Below are 12,987 nucleotides of genomic sequence, written 5' to 3'. Positions count from 1 at the left end.
CTGTATAGTAATAATGAACTATCACAAAGAAAAGTTAAAACCATCCAACTTAAAATTGTATCCAAGTACTGAGGAATAAATTTAACCAAGGTGATCAAAGACCTGTACACTGAAAACTATAAGACACAGAGGAAAAAATTAAGACACAAATAAGTGGAAATATATTCTGGGCCCTAGATTGGAATAATATTGTGAAAATGTCCATGTTACCCAAAGCCATCTACAGATTCAATGCAATCCCTATCAAAATTCCAATGACATTTATCACAGAAATAGAACAATCCTAAAATTTGTTGTGGAACCACAAAAGACCTTGAATATCCAAAGCAATCCTGAATATCCAAAGGAATCTTGAGAAATAAGAACACAGAAGCATTAAGCCTCCTGATTTCAAACTATATTACAGAATAGTAATGGTAATCAACTGTGGTGTTGGAGAAGACTCTTGAGAGTCCCTTGGACTGCAAGGAGATCCAACCAGTCAATCCTAAAGGAAATCAGTCCTGAATATTCATTGGAAGGACGGATGCTGAAGCTCCAATACTTTGGCCACCTGTTGCAAAGAGCTGATTGATTAGAAAAGACCCTGATGCTGGGAAGGATTGAAGGCAGGAGGAGAAGGGGACAACAGAGGATGAGATGGTTGGATGGCATCATCAACTCGAAGGGCATGAGTTTGAGTAAACTCCGGGAGTTGGGGAAGGACAGGGAAATCTGGCATACTGCAGTCTATGGGGTTGCAAAGAGTCGGACACGACTGAGTAACTGAACGGCAATCATAATAGTATGCTATTGGCATAAAAACAGACACATCAATCGTTGCAACAGAATAGAGAGCCCAGAAATAAACCCATGCATATATGGTTAATTTATGACAAAAGGACCCAAGTATATACAATGGGAAAAGATAGTCTCTTCAGTAATAGATGTCAGGAAACTGGATAGCCACTTGCAAAAGAATGAAATTAAACCATTCACTCCATACACAAAAATGAACTCAAAATGGATTAAAGACCTGAATATAAAACTTGAAACCATAAAACTCCTAGAAAAAAACAGTAAGCTCTTGAGATTGATCTTGATGATGATGACTTGAATTTGACACCAAAAGCAAAGGCAACAAAAGCAAAAATCAAAAAGTGAGAAGAGAATACATCAAACTAAAATCTTCTGCACAGCAAAAGAAACCACCAACAAAGTGAAAATGCAATCTACCAAATGGGAGAAAATATTTGAAAATCATATATCTGATAAAGGGTTAATTATCCAAAATATAAAAAGAACTCATACACTCAATAGCAAAAAAAGAAAAAAAGACCAATTAAGTAGAAGTCAAAGGATCTGAATAGACATTTTTCTAAAGAAGACATATTGATGGCCAACAGGTACACAAAATCGTGCTCAATGTCACTAATATCTTGGAAATGCAAATTAAAACCACAATGAGATATCATCTCACACCTATTAAAATTACTGTTAAACAGACAAGAAATAACAGTGTTGGGGAAGGTATAGAAAAATGGGAACCCTTGTGCACTGTTATTGAGAATGTAAATTGGTACGGCCACTATGGAAAATAATATGGAGCTTCTCAAAAAATTAAACACTAACTCAAGCATATCTTCACCCCCATGTTCATTGTGGCATTATTTACAATAGCCAAGACACAGAAGCAACCTAAGTATTTATCAACAGATGAATGGGTAAACAAAATGTGGGTGTACATATATATGTACGCACACACACACACATAGGAATATTAGTCATAAAAAGGAAATCTTGCTATTCTGGACAACATGGATAGAACTTGTGATCATTTTGCTAAGTGAAACAAGTCAGACAAAGACAAATATCATAAGATCTTGGTTACATGTAGAATCAAAAAAACAAATACCAAAAAAGGAAACAAAATGAGCTCATTGATACAGAGAACAGGGTATTATTAATAATTGCCAGAAGTCAGTTGGGGGATCAGTAAAATAGGCCAAGTGGGCCCAAATGTATAAAATCCTAGTTATAAGTCCTAGGAATGTAATATACAACATGGTGACTATATTAATAATACTGTATTATATATAAAAAAGTTGTAAAGAGTATATCTTAAAAGTTCTCTTCAGAAGAAAAAAATTTTCTAACTATGTTTGATGATAAATGTTAATTAGACTCATGATGATTTTGCAATATATACAAATACTGAATCATTAGGTTGTATACCTGAAACAAATATAATGTGACAGGTCATTTAGACCTCAATAAAAAGAAAACCCTAAAGACTCCAATAAAAACTATTAGAATAAATAAATACAGTAAAGTTGGGGGATACAAAATCAATATCATGTACATTTCTATACACTAACAATGAATTATCTGAGAGATTAAAAATTTCATTTACAATAGTACTATAAACAACAAAATACTTATCAATAAATTTAACCAAGGAGGTGAAAGATCTGCACACTTAAAACTAAGATATTGAAGAAAACTCAAATAAATTGAAAAAAAAATTATTTCTAGATTGGGAGAATTATTATAATGAACAGTCCATATCACCCAAATTGATCTATAGACTTAGTGGAATCACAATAAAAATTCCAATGACATTTTTTACATAAACAGAAAAAATTTCCCTAAAATGGGAAAGGAGTACATCAAAGATTATTTTGTCACCCTGCTTATTTAACTTATATGTAGAGTACATTATGCGAAATACTGGGCTGGATGAAGCACAAGCTGGAATCAAGATTGCCGGGAGAAATATCAAAACAACCTCAGATATGATACCACTCTAATGCAGATGGTGATTGCAGCCATGAAATTAGAAGACCCTTACTCCTTGGAAGGAAAGTTATGACCAACCTAGATAGCATATTCAAAAGCAGAGCATTACTTGGCCAACAAAGGTCCGTCTAGTGAAGGCTATGTGTTTTTCCTGTGGTCATGTATGGATGTGAGAGTTGGACTGTGAAGAAGGCTGAGCACGGAAGAATTGATGCTTTTGAACTGTGGTGTTGGAGAAGACTCTTGGGAGTCCCTTGGACTGCAAGGAGATCCAACCAGTCCATTCTGAAGGAGATCAGCCCTGGGATTTCTTTGGAAGGAATGATGCTAAAGCTGAAACTCCAGTACTTTGGCCATCTCATGCGAAGAGTTGACTCATAGGAAAAGACTGATGCTGGGAGGGATTGGGGGCAGGAGGAGAAGGGGACGCCAGAGGATGAAATGGCTGGATGGCATCATTGACTCGATGGACTTGAGTCTGAGTGAACTCTGGGAGTTTGTGATGGACAGGGAGGCCTGGCGTGCTGCGATTCATGGGGTCGCAAAGAGTCGGACATGACTGAGCGACTGAACTGAATGGCAGAAAGCAAAGAGGAACTAAAGAGCCTTCTGATGAAGGTGAAAGAGGAGAGTGCAAAAGCTGGCTTAAAACTCAACTTCAAAAGACAAAGATCATGGCATCTGGTCCTCACTTCACAGCAAACATAAAGGGGAAAAGTGGAAGCAATGACAGATTTTACCTTTTTGGGCTCCAAAATCACTGTAGATGGTGACTGCAGCCATGAAATTAAAAGATGCTTGCTCCTTGGAAGGAAAGTTATGAGAAACAGAGCATATTAAAAAGCAGAGATATCACTTTGCTGACAAAGGTGCATATAGTCAAAGCTATGGTTTTTCCAGTAGTCATGTACACATGTTGAGAGTTGGACCATAAAGAAGGCTGAGTGCCAAAGAACTGATGCTTTTGAATTGTGGTGCTGGAGAAGGCTCTTGATAGTCCCTTGAACATCAAGGAGATCAAACCAGTCAGTCCTAAAGGAAATCAACCCTGAATATTCATTGGAAGGAAATGATGCTAAACTCCAATATGCTGGCCACTGATGTGAAGAGATGGCTCATTGGAAAATATCCTGATGCTGGGAAAGATTGAGGGCAAGAAGAGACAGGGGTGGCAGAGGATGAGATGGTTGGATGACATCACTGACCCAATGGACATGAGTTTGAGTAAACTCGGAGAGATGGTGAAGGACAGGAAAGCCTGGCGTGCTGCAATTCATGGGTCACAAAGGGTTGGACACAATTCAGTGACCGAACAACAACAGCAAAGTGTTTTTGGAACCATAAAGCACTTCAGATAGCAAAAGTAATCCTGAGAAAGAACAACAAAGCTGGAGACACCACAATATCTGATTTCAAAGGGATAGTGATCAAAACTGTATGTTTTTATGGTATGGCATAAAAACAGACACACAGACCAGTGGAACAAAATTCAAATCCCAGAAATAAATCTATGCATATATGGTCAACTAATATTTGACAAAGAAGTCAAGAATACTCTAGAGAAAAGACCATCTGTTTAATAAATGGTGGTTGGAAAACTGAATATTCACACTTGGAAAAGAATGAAACTAGGCCCCTATTTTATACCACTCACAAATATTAACTTGACATGGATTAAGGACTTAAAAGTAAACCTGAAACTATAAAACTCCTAGAAGAAACATAGGGAAAAAAGCTCCTTGATATGGGTCTTAGTAATAATTTTTTGCATATGACATTTAAACCATAAACAGCAAAATAAAAAAAATATACAAGTGGTACTAGATCAAATAAAAAGCTTCTACATAGCAAAAGGATCGCCAAAGTGAAAAGACAATCCATGGAATGGAAGAAGATATTTTTAAGTCACATATTGATAAGGGGTTAACATAAACAATTCACACAACCTAATAGCAAAAACAAAAAATGACCCAAACAAAATGGGCAAAGGACCTGAACAGACAATTTTTTCAAAGAAAATATATGAATGGCCAACAGGTACATGAAAAGGTTTACAACATCACTAATCGTTGGGAAATGCAAATTGAAACCACAATGAGATATTACCTCTTTTTTGTTACAAAGGCTGTCATCAAAAAGAGATAATGAATGCTGATGAGGGTGTGGAAAAAAAGAGAATATGAATTGATGTTGCTGCTGCTGCTCAGTCGCTTCAGTCGTGTCCGACTCTGTGCGACCCCCATAGACGGCAGCCCACCAGGCTCCGCTGTCCCTGGGATTCTCCAGACAAGAATACTGGAGTGGGTTGCCATTTCCTTCTCCAATGCATGAAAGTGAAAAGTCAAAGTGAAGTCGCTCAGTCGTGTCTGACTCTTCACGACCCCATGGACTGCAGCCTTCCAGGCTCCTCTGTCCATGGGATTTTCCAGGCAAGAGTACTGGAGTGGGGTGCCATTGCCTTCTCCAGGGGATCTTCCCGACCCAGGGATCAAACCCAGGTCTCCTGCATTGTAGGCAGATGCTTTACCACCTGAGCCACCAGGGAAGTCCTAAAACAATAAATGGTAGCGCTACTTATAACACCTAAGACATGGAAGCAACCCAAGTGTCCATCAACAGATAAAGAAAATATGTCATATACCCCCATGGAATACTATTCAGCCTCATGAAAGAAGGAAATCTTGCCATTTGTGACAACAGGGGCGTGTATGCATGCCAAGTCGCTTCAGTTGTGTCTGACTCTTTGTGCCCCTATGACTGTAGCCCACCAATATAAGTGGACCCATGCAGTTCAAATCCATATTGTTTAAGGGTCAGCTGTACTTTGGACTGTAGCCTGCCAGGCTCCTCTGTCCATGGAGATTCTCCTGGCAAGAATACTGGAGTGGGTTGCCATGCTCCCCTGCAGGGGATCTTCTCAATCTGACTTACTTTACTACCTTAATGCCTTTGTCAGATAAAGACAAACACAACTTATATGTGGAATCTAAAAACACTGAACTTGTAAAAACAATAAGATGGTGGTTATCAGGAGCTAGAGTAGGGGAGATCAGAGAGTTGTTATTTCAAGGTACAAACTTGTAACTAGTAGATAAGTAAGTTCTGAAGATCTAATGCACAACAGTATTTCTAGTCATCAATACTATATTATAAACTTCAAAGTTGCTCTTAATCATTCTCTGTACAGTGTACACACAAAAATAATACAAGACATGATAAAGCTTTTAGCTAACTACTGGGCAGCTGAGGATGAGATAGCTAGTTAGCATCACCGACCCAATGGACATGAGTGTGAGCAAACGCCAGGACATAGCGAGGGACAGGAAAGCCTGGCATGCTGCAGTCCATGTGGTTGCAAAGAGTTGGAAATGACTTGGCAACTGAACAGCAACAAACTTTAACTACTGAAGTAACTGTATTGCAATATATAAATGTTATCAAAGCAACACACTGTGTGCCTGAAAATTACACAACGTTATCTATCAATTATCTCAATAAAAATAATTTTTTAAAATCCCATTTTTATTTTGAGCATTAATCAAGAGAATCTAGTTTTGAATTATCCAGATAATTGTTTCTGAGGGTATAATGCTAGCCTGTGGGACTGAACTTTAACCCATTACTATATTGTAGGTGAGAGGATTATTCATTTAAGTTAACACACACATTTGGAAGGATTATTCATTTAAGTCAACACACACACACACTTGGAAGCCTAACTGGAATCTTAGACATTTAGTTTGACTCAAGGTTTCTCAATTCAGCACAGCTGATTTTCGGCTGGATAGTTCCTTGCTGTGTGTGGGGCGGTGTCTTATGCATTAGATGCTGCCCAGCAGATGTCAGCAGAACCCCTGTTCTCCCTACCACATGGAGACAGCCGCAAATGTCTCCAGGCATTGCCGAATGTTCTCAGACACAAAGGGCTACAAAAATGCCCCCAGTTGAGAACCACTGCTTTTGTATCATGGCAACATAATGCCTTTCAATAAATTCAGCAGTCAAAATTTTAGGAATGCCTCATCATCATTTTTTTAAATTAAATTTTTGTTCTTATAAACTGATAGGTCAGAGAAGGCAATGGCACCCCACTCCAGTACTCTTGCCTGGAAAATCCCATGGATGGAGGAGCCTGGTAGGCTGCAGTCCATGGGGTCACTACAAGTCGGATGCGACTGAGCGACTTCACTTTCACACATTGGAGAAGGAAATGGCAACCCACTCCAGTGTTCTTGCCTGGAGAATCCCAGGGACGGGGGAACCTGGTGGGCTGCTGTCTATGGGGTCTTACAGAGTCAGACACGACTGAAGCAACTTAGCAGCAGCAAACTGATAGGTGGACAGTTTTAAAAACAAAGTACAGCTGACCCTTAAACAATATGGGGTTGAACTGCACGGGTCCACTTATACATGGATGTTTTTCCATAGTTGAGAACTACAGTGCTATATGGCATGAATGGATACTGAGGCCAACTCTTAAGCTATGTTTAGATGAATCACCACATTGTTCAAGGGTCAACTCTGTAGTTCTACAAAGCTTATGGGAGAAAAAAAGAAGGTTCTGTAAAACTTTCTGCAATGACACAGTCTGGTGTGTAAGTCAGTTCCCTCCAATCTCCTACCTGAACAAGTGCTAGAAACCCAGCAGCCCGTGTTCTCGAGGCCAGTCAGGGGGTGTGCTGGGCTGGAGGGACTGTTGAGAATACAGACCTGGATCTCTTCCTCCTGGGTTCACTCTAGCACTCTCACCCTCAACTATGCTTGCCATCCTCAGGTCTAAGTCGCTGGCCACCTTTTTCAGAGACTAAGCTTCAGTTCTGATGCAATGAGGAAAAGGTGGCTGATTTGGGGTTCAGTTGCTATGTGTGGGTTCCAATACAACTTTATGTACAAAAATAGCAGGCCACTTTTGGCTTGTGGTCTTTGGTCTGTTGCTGCCTGTCAGCTGCCTTTTAAACTAATTTTAAACCAATTTTCCAATTTCACCACCCACTCTCCAAGGCACAGACACCATGCATGAACTCCGCCCCATCTCCCTTGGCTTGACCACCTCCTGCCTTTCCCCCACGCTCCAACAAAAAAGGACCCGGGGCATCAAGACTCAGGCATTAAGTGGCTCGGCATGATAAAGACAAGAGATACTCACTGGTCCCCTCGTTCAGGAATGCAGAGACGGAGTGTGGTTTTGGGGACACTCAATCTTACAGTAAGCTGAGGGACTGTGTCCTCCCAAAGATAACCTATTGACTTGACATGACCCCAGTCAATGTTTTATGGAGATGGGGGTGGAAGTAGTTCCAGTTCTGCTGAACTGGGTCACCCAGCATGCCTTGGAGAGGGAAACAACTGATGTCATAATTGGAGCATCTCACAATTCCCAGTGTAGGGTACTTAACACCTTTGTTTTTCTGCCTAGCCTACAATCACTAGTCTAGGGATAATTGGGCACCCCTTACCACTGTCTGGGCTTCCCTGGTGGCACAGTGGTCAAGAATCTGCCTGCCGGTGCAGGAGATGTGGGTTCAATCCCTAGGTCAGGAAGATCCCCTGGAGAAGGAAATGGCAACCCACTCCAGTATTCCTGCCTGGAAAATCCCACAGACAGAGGAGCCTGGTGGGCTACACAGTCCATAAGGTCGCAAAGAGTTGGTCACAACTTAGTGACTAAACACCACCACCACCTCCACTGGCTGGCATAAATAAAAATGAATTCTCAAAACTCAAAGGCAGTGCTGTTGCAAAGCTGAGCTAGCTGCTCATATCAGAAAAGGACCCACACTTAAAACAAGGCAACACCAGTGAGCCAGACACTGGAAGAGCCATGTCTAATGAACATCTTCAAAACCTCCCAGGGGCCCTAGCCAAGGCTGCATTACTGCCAGACAACTGGTCTACCTCCCGGCTGCTCTCAACTTCAGCCCCCTACACTGTCCTCAGGGCAGTGAACACACACAGGTGCCAGGAGAGAGACTGGCAAAGCCTCAGGACTAAGGCTGTCATAAAGTCATGCCAAGACAAGTGAGAGTGAATGGATTGTATTAGGCAGGCCAGCAGTTTGCCATCTGGCTGCACATAAGAATCACCAGGGAAGCTTGAAGACCTACCCGACCCTAGAGCAACTGAAACTACATCTCTGGGGTGGGTCCCAGACATCAGTTGAAAAACTTCCCAGGTGATTTTTAACATCCAGCTAGAACTGGAACTGCTCTTTTATGCCAATTTCCTGATTTTCCCTTGTGCCTACCTTTATTTCTCTTGTTCCCTGCGTCACGTAACTCTTAGGGTTGACCAAAAATGTTCGTTCAGGGTTTTCTGTAAGATGTTCTGGAAAAACCTGAATGAATATTTTGGTCAAGCCAGTATTCTGAAAGCCTTGATAGTATATATTTTCGTGACTGTATACTCTTCCGATTGGAAAAAGCCTCTTTTTTACTTTCTGTGAGGTAAACTTTTATCACCATTCAGCTCCAAAAATCTGTGATTCTGAAAACTGAGACCCAGAAAACTGTGCCTTGCTTAACGTTCATGACGAAAGCTGGTGGGAGAGGCAGCGTGAGCGCAAAGGAATATTCTTTTCTCTTTGTCTTACCCCTGCTGTGTTAATTAGATTAGCATTCACTTTCCCCCTAGTTTTATACAATTATTTTGGCTAAAGTACCCTGAACTTGTCCTCTCAATTAACCTTTGTCTGGAAAATGATACGGATAATGGAAATTCCGAAGAATGAGTTTTCCACTGCTGCGTTCCCCTTTCAATAATTTTCTACTTTGTTCTTATCTGCCAATCTGTTTTAAAAACAAAACTTGCTTTTCAAGCCTTAAAAAGGCTTTTCAGCCATTGCTGTGGCTCACCTAGGCTTCCTCTTGCAGTATTATCTGTTAGCTCACTTAAAACAGACAGAGAACTATTGAATATAGTTGTAATGCTGAGGTCAGGAACACAAGGCTGCCCACATCAGACGAGATCAGCTAACTGTCCCACAGAACAAAGACCTGGGCTGAACAAAAGCTCCATCTAGCCTTCCCCTAGAATACACAGACATCACTGTCATTGCAGATTCAAAAGAGCAAAGATGGATCTAATCTTTTCCATAAATCTGCCTCACTGGGGAAAAATGTTGATTGTTGAGATTAGTCCTGTAATAACAATGCCTCTACTCAGCAAACAGAATTTAGGACAGCGTCTCCAAGTTTCGCGACTTAATAAGAAGCCTGCCAGGAATATGTCAGGAACTCACTGTGACTGTTATTCACAGAGCAGTAGTACTCATTATGTCCTTAGGAGCTTTCCCAACCAGAATTTTGTGTGGGCTTTCTTGGGTGGTGAAAGTAAAAATACTAAATTAAAAAATAATCTGGTCTTTGAAGTGCTTACTATTCAACACACAGATGTAGAAACATAAGGATCTAAAGATGGGACAATTTGATAGATGGGCAATGAATACGTCAATTAAATAAGCATTTTCACTCAAGACAAGATAGGATGCAGCAAGTATCTTCATATGTTGAACAGGATGACTCATTTCTGGCTTGAATATTCAGATACGTCAACAACCGGACATGAAGTCACTGGCAATTTGCCTATTAGAAGAACCAGCCACTCCAACCCGCTGGGATATCAGGACTGCAGGATGAATGTGGGGGCCTGGGGTCACTGATCTGGGCTGGGCCCACCCTAAAGATGCAGAGGACCATTAAGAGAATGGGCCAGATTTCCATGGGATCTGGTAGTGAAAGTGAAAGTCACTCAGCTGTGTCCAACTCTTTGCGATCCCACGGACTATACAGTCCATGGAATTTGCCAGGCCAGAATACTGGAGTGGGTAGCCTTTCCCTTCTCCAGCCCTTCATTTCTTCCCAACCCAGGGATCGAACCCAGGACTCCCACATTGCAGGTGGATTCTTTACCAGCTGAGCTACAAGGGAAGCCTGAGAATACTGGAGTGGGTAGCCTATCCCTTCTCCAGCAAATCTTCCCGACCCAGCAATCAAACCGGGTCTCTTGCTTTGAAGGTGGATTCCTTACCAACTGAGCTATAAGGGAAGTCCTAGTAAAACCCAGCATGAATAGGACCTCTCCCAGAATTGGACTTCCCTGGTGGCTCAGATGGTCAAGAATCTGCCTGCAATGCGGGAGACCTGGGTTTGATCCCTGGGTTGGGAAGATCCTCTGGAGAAGGGAATGGCAACCCACTCCAGAATTCTGGCCTGGAGAATCCACATGGACAGAGGAGCCTGGTGGGCTATAGTCCATGGGGTTGCAAAAAGCTGGACACAACAGTGACGAAGCACAGCACTCCCAGAATACCATGCGTGAGAGTGGCCCCCAGAACAGTCTCACTGGTCCCACGCTGACCTAGCTCAGTAGCTGGATCCTTGCACTTTCCTACTTTCTTGGGGACCAGCCCTGGCCGTACTTGGACTAGTTCTGGCTGGGATTACATTAACGTTCCATGGGTCACTCAGTTAAAATTCTGGACTATCAATGTAGGCTTTCTGATCTGCTTTTGTGCATAGAGAAATATCTAAAATCTACTTTTGAAAAAATAATATCCAATTAATTACAGTTATCCATGTCAAGCCCAAATTTCCCTTAAATTTACTAATTTGAGTTCAGTTCCCAAATCTTATTACTCCACTAACAAGTCTAGCAAATGTTAATAATTAACACTTATTTTTAAAAGAGCTCTTGCAGCTTAAATAACTAATTTCCTTTAACATTTTAAACTGCATTTATACATTTAATGTTTTGATCTTCTTTTGAAGTAGTTTAGTGGTCTGATTAATAAACAAAACTTTTTAAGTCCTTAACTATAATAAATCTAATCAATTAAACATAGAAATGTTGACTATTAAATCCTCTTAAATATTTCAGTGTTACAAATTTGCTACCTTTACTCTTATATCCCTTAACTTAAAACAGCAAATATAAATCAATTCTAAGTTATATTTTAAATTGGAGTCATGTTGGTCTCTTGTTCTAATAGACCAAATTCTCAAAACACAACAAATGCTTAAAATACCAGACATGAACAAATTATTTCTAAACCCCTAACACAAAATTTTTAATATATAGGTTTTGTTTATTTCATTATTTCTGTGTTTAATCCTATTTTTTTCTGGGATTAAAATATAATATCCACTAAGAAGAAACTATGTCATCCCAAACAATCCGCCATTGCTTTTCTAGCTGATAGAGGTTGCATGCAGACAGCTATTTTGGCCAAGAGGTGTCCCAACGAGGAGGGACAAACGGGGCCCTCTTTTATGGTTGGTTGCATGCATGCATGCTCAGTCATGTCTGACTCTTTGCAACCCCATGGACTATAGACCACCAAACTCCTCTCTCCATGGGATTTTCCAGGCAAGAATACTGGAGTGGGTTGCCATTTCCTTTTATGGTTGTTAAACAGAGATTCCAGGACTTAAAGAGGTTATTCACATGGTCCATGTCACTGGATTCTATCTGATTTCTCTCTATGAACAGACTTCTGCATCTTCCCCTCAGACTGTGACAGCTTCCATCACTGCTTCATTAGCTCTGCAAGTCTCTGCTTCCCTTAAAATACTGACATGTTACCCCACTGGATTCTCTCTCTCTCTCAAGGCTTTGCTGCCTCTGTAGTCCACTGATAACCAGGTGTTCTTGGCGTCAGGGAAGAGATGAACCAGTTGAAACAGGGAAGCCCAGCTGTTTGAAATGTCCCACACGATGAGATGTTAAAGAAGTGACCCCCAAAGCAGCTGGGGCAACTGAAGAAAGAGGTAGGTTCGGGAAAGAAAGGTGCTGCTCATAACTCAACTATCAACATCATTAGACTTCAGAGATTGGAAAACAAATCACGTACCGGCTCCCAGGACCCTCGACATGGCACCCTCTTGTGGCCACCCATGGACTCACAGGTCTTCAGAGTCGACCTCCTCCAAGGTTCCATGCCACATGCATGATCCTGCTCCCGCTCCCTAAGGGACTGAGCCAAGAGCGGACACTTGACCAAAGGGAAACAAGCAACACACTGGGCTACCCAACTGGATTCTCTCCTGAATAAAGACACACAGTCCAGGGCAGCCATGCCAATGGCACACCCGGAGTGCGGAGCTTTGTGTAACAGAAAAAGTATTAGTTCTGACCAAACTCCATTTTCTCTAGTGAAAGGAGCTTGCTGCTGCTGCTGCTAAGTCGCCTCAGTCGTGTCCGACTCTGTGCGAC

The 12,987-nt window shown here is 41.3% G+C and overlaps 1 protein-coding gene and 1 long non-coding RNA gene across 3 annotated transcripts in view; one reads left to right on the top strand and one right to left on the bottom strand.

The window, feature by feature from the left end:
* Nucleotides 1–12,533, top strand: part of LOC129624388 (uncharacterized) — a 101,415-nt gene extending 88,882 nt beyond the window's left edge. Inside the window, exon 6 of the long non-coding RNA XR_008700920.1 lies at nt 12,385–12,533. This is a non-coding gene — a long non-coding RNA (uncharacterized LOC129624388). The remainder of the gene's footprint in view (nt 1–12,384) is intronic.
* The window catches only part of FAM124A (family with sequence similarity 124 member A), a 124,322-nt gene that overhangs the window by 36,687 nt on the left and 74,648 nt on the right, over nt 1–12,987 (bottom strand). The gene's annotated exons all lie outside the window — the stretch shown is intronic.

The sequence above is a fragment of the Bubalus kerabau genome, chromosome 12 (genome assembly GCF_029407905.1).
Source record: "Bubalus kerabau isolate K-KA32 ecotype Philippines breed swamp buffalo chromosome 12, PCC_UOA_SB_1v2, whole genome shotgun sequence".
Taxonomy (NCBI): domain Eukaryota; kingdom Metazoa; phylum Chordata; class Mammalia; order Artiodactyla; family Bovidae; genus Bubalus; species Bubalus kerabau.
Note: the sequence above shows the minus strand (reverse complement) of the source record. Positions and strands in the feature narration are given on the sequence as shown.